Here is a 4,673-nt window from a genome sequence, read left to right as displayed (position 1 = left end):
CAAGCTATAAATACTCCCACCATGGTTGATTCCAAGCTGCCAACTTCAACGTGATGTCGAGAAGAAGTGCATAGGAGCTCATCATTATACAGTATTTCCGCCATACAGATAGGATAGACATAAATAACCTCAAGAGCACAGATAGTAGTGAAATGTAGTAAAAATCATTAGGAATTTATGAGTATTGGATATTTATTACCTTAGTTTTTAATCGAATTTATTTAATTGCAAGTTTATATATTTAAAAATAATAGCTGTGTTTAACAACTGGCTCACAAAATTTCTGAAAATATAACCAACAGCCCTTGTGGGCCAGAAGGAGCCGGCTTCAGCACACTCTTGGGCCTAACTATATTTCCAAGTCCTGAGCGACCTCATCCCTACTCCCACCCCTCCCTCCCCCATTGCCATTCATTCAGGATCCCCAATGATGGGGAACCCGTGGGTTCTAGAGCTAACCCTAGCTGGCACGGAAGCCTTACTGCCACCTTGAACAAGGGCCCAGGGGTGAGATTGACAACAGTGGTCTTTCCATGGGTGGGTGGCCTCTTTCTGCCTGGGCAGGGGTGGAGGAGAGCCAGGGACACTTCCAGTGATTCTGGAAGGCACGCTGGCAACCACTCAAGACAGAGGGGAAGAGGAAGGATGGCAGAGTGAGGGCAGGGGTGCTCTGGCTCAGCCCTCTGTCCAGTTGGCCTGGCTTCTGGCTCTCTGTAATTTATTGTTGGAGGCTTTCCAGAAAGGCTGGTGACACTGGAGACTATAGGGTGGGAAGAGGAGCCAAAAGTCTTTTCTCTTGCCTCCAGGATGTTACCCAGAGCCTTGGAAACTTCTCCTGAGGGTGGTCCAGATGCTACACATTTTGGACCCTGTTTCCTTTTCAGCTGGTGTTGAAGAAGAGTGTGGCAGTGGGAATTTGGCTCTGTGGTTGGGACTCTTGCTGACTGTCTGTCTTGGGAGAGATTGTTGGGCTCTGAATATGACCATCCCTGGTGGAAAGCCAGCCCAGTATTCTGGGCCATCCACTGTGTGCAGGCCACATAGGAACCCTGTCTCCTTCTGGGCCACATGAAGGGTAACTTATCAGGTCCACCTGCTCTGATGCAGGTAGCACTCAAGGATATGCTCTGATGTCACTGCATGAATGAATGTTCTGTTTGCACCTAGGCTGGCAGCTCTCCATGTTCACAGTCCCTGGCCCCACCCCACCCAGCATTTAGTACAAAGACCAGCCCTCAGTGAATGACTGAATCAATGAGTAGAAGCCTGGCTGACATTCAAGAGTTCTTCCTAGTGAAACAGCACAGCGTGAAGTCCTGTGCTGGAGCTCTCATCTTGCCATCGTGTACAAAAAGTGTCCTTTATTATTGCTAACACTTGGCGGGAGGGGTACCTCACCAACCTTCCTTCTCCAACACACACAGGTTCTTACTGGCCAGCTGTTCTGTAATCAGGAAGCTCCGACGCCAAGTGTTTTCTCCCAACCTATGAGGAAAGGTCATGTCTTCCCCCTGCTCCCACACACGCTACCGAGGCTGGCAGAAGTGCTGACGGGGAGTGATTGCTCTTGGCTTCAGCCTGAGAACATCCTGTGCAGCTGAGAGGGCGACTGCCCTCCCTGTAACACATGGGATGGGAATTGACCAAGGGTGAGGGCACAGACACACTCTGTAAAGAGATCAAACCTCAACGGAATTACAAGTGTCTACTCCCTGCCAAGTCCCCCCCCAACATACACTCACCAGCATTCACACACATCTTCCAGCAAATGCTTTCTGACAACACCATTTATAACCCAAAAAAAACAAAAACCAAAACCAAACCCGTTGCCATCGAGTCGTTTCTGACTCATAGCGACCCTATAGGACAGAGTAGAACTGCCCCATAGGGTTTCTAAGGCTGTAATCTTTACAGAAACAGACTGTCACATCTTTCTCCCATGGAGCGGCTGGTGGGTTTGAACTGCCCACCTTTTGGTTAACAGCCAAGTCCTTAACCTTTGCGCCACCAGGGCTCCTTACATCATTCATAAGGGGTTTGAAAAGAGGGGGAGGGGGCCTACTATGAGGACTGGGGAGAGGCATGACTCTGGATTTGCAGTAGTAAAAAGTCTTTGGGAATGCTATTACTATTGTCCTTATGATTATGGATAATGGTTCTGAAGGAAGCGTTGTAAAACCACTGTACAGGATGTGTACTCCATGAGCATCTCGGTGAGTGTCTCTAAGGATTACATCCACTTCCTCCGTCAACATGTCCTGGGCTGAATGACTTTCTGAGTGTGCCCAGATTGGAAGATCTGGTGTTTTCGTGTGTGTTTTAAAATATAAATACTCTCTGTTTCTAGGCCACACTTTGCTTCTGTGCTCTAACTGCCCCCCATCCAAGTGCCTCCGGGACAGCCTACTCGGATGTCCCACAGGCAACTCAAATTTAATATCCCCAAACAAAACTCATCCTTTCCTTCCCCCTCGGACCCACAGTCTATCTTGCCCGTGATTCCTTTCTCAATAAATGATACTGCCACTCACCTACTTGGCCAAGCCAGAAACCCGGGCACTCCCTCATCTCACACCTGCACACATCTGGTCACCCAGTCAGGCCTGTTCTATCCTTAACATTTTCACTTTATCAGCCTAGCCCTGTGCCCACTATCACTACTTTAGGTCACGCCACTGTCTTCTGGAAGTGCTGCAATAACCTATTGAGCTTTCTTGCCTCCAGCTCCCCCATCATCCCTACCCCAATCCCCAATCCATTCTCAACCCCAAATGATAAACCAATCCCAAATGATGTGCCCACAGCAGCAGGAAGAAGGCCTGCCTGACTAAACATGTCTTTCTCTCCAACCTATAGGTGCCTAAAACCACCCAAACCAAACCCATTGCCGTCAAGTCGATTCTGACTCATAGTGACCCTATGGGACAGAGTAGAATTGCCCCATGGGGTTTCCAAGGCTGTAAATCTTTACTGAAGCAGATTGTCACATCTTCCTCCTGCTGAGCAGCTGGTGGGTTCGAACTGCCGACCTTTCGGTTAGCAGCCGAGCGTTTTAACCGCTGCCACCTGGGCTCCTTCCTTATATCTGTCCATTTTGGGAACATATTAGCTCGCTCATTCTCGAGCAGAATCTAGCTTATCTGATTACCCTACTGACATTGAATTTTCTTGGCAGAAAGGAAGAAATGTGAAGTGAAAAGGACGCTTTGGCACCAATGAGGAGTCGTGGGAAGGCCCAGAGTAGGGTAGTGTGCATGTATGCAGGGCCAGCCAGAGGATTCACAGATTTGTGGGAAGATGCTTTCAGAAAACGGGTGGGCTGGGTCCTGAATGAACTGTCCTGAATGAACTGGCCAAGAAGCACCACCCTAAAGAAGGAATCACCCTGAGGAAGGGAGAGGGCTCAGCCTGCTAGCTCCTGTAGTGACTGGGCTTCCCTCCAGAGTCTCTCTGGGGGTAGAGCTATCGAATTTTCCCAGAGAGTGTTAAGATCTCTCAGATAATGGAATGCGCTCTAGGACTTCCTTGCAGGAGGGAGGTAGAAATTGTGGAGAGGAAATTTGGGAGGGGGCCTGGAGAAATGGTTCCCGTTATCCCACCCGAGACCTCTGACCCAAAGAGGTGATCCAAACCAAACCAAACCACTTGCCTTACAGTTAACTCCTGCTCATGGTGACCCTATGTGTGTTAGAGTAGCACTGTGCTCAACAGAGTTTTCAGTGGCTGATTTTTCAGAAGTAGATTGCTAGGCCTTTCTTCTGAGGCATCTCTGGGTGGACTCGAACTCCAACCTTTTGGTTTAGCAGTCAAGCGTGTTAACCATTGCACCACCCAGGGATGAGCCCCATATTTCCCCTCTGGGTGGGTAGGTGGGTCCTGATCCTCCTCAGAGTCTGAAGGAGGCTTGTCCCCTTCTGCGGTAAAGGCTTTAGAAAAGAAAACACGTCACTCTTCCCACTCCCTACCCTCTAGGCCAGCTGGAGAAACAGCAGGCTACAGCCACAACACCCACCAGACACTCCACAGTCCTGCAAGGCAAGGCTGAAGTCCAAGCCCTCTGGAGTATGTCTCTGACATCTCCAGGACACTACCCCACCTGTCCTCCAGGACATTCACATCCCCAGACTTCTTGGGCAGGGACCACCCACCGTGCCTTATTCTATTCATCTTTGTGTCTGTACTGCAAAGTAGTCCCCAAACATAATGTTGTTGTTGGGTGCCTTCTAGCCGATTTTGACTAATAGCAACACCATATGACAGAGGAGAACTGCCCCATAGGGTTTTCTACACTATAATCTTTATTGGAGCAGATCCCCAGGTCTTTTCTCCTTAATAGCTGCTGGTGGGTTCAAACCACCGACCTTTTGGTTAGCAGCCAAGTGTTTAACCACTGTGCCACCAGGGCTCCTTCCAAACACAATGTGTCATTGGGCTGATTCCGACTCATAGAGACCCTATGTACAACAGAACGAAACACTGCCCGGTCCTGTGCCATCCTCACAGTCGTTGCTATGTTTGAGCCCATTGTTGCAGACACTGTGTCAATCCATCTCTTCCTCTTTTTCGCTGACCCTCCACTTTACCAAGCATGATGTCCTTTCTCCAAGGACTGGTGCCTCCTGATAACATGTCCAAAGTACATGAGAAGAAGTTTCACCATCCTCTCTTCTAAG

This window comes from Trichechus manatus, unplaced genomic scaffold, assembly GCF_000243295.1.
Source record: "Trichechus manatus latirostris isolate Lorelei unplaced genomic scaffold, TriManLat1.0 scaffold00068, whole genome shotgun sequence".
Classification (NCBI taxonomy): domain Eukaryota; kingdom Metazoa; phylum Chordata; class Mammalia; order Sirenia; family Trichechidae; genus Trichechus; species Trichechus manatus.
This window is presented reverse-complemented; position numbering follows the sequence as displayed.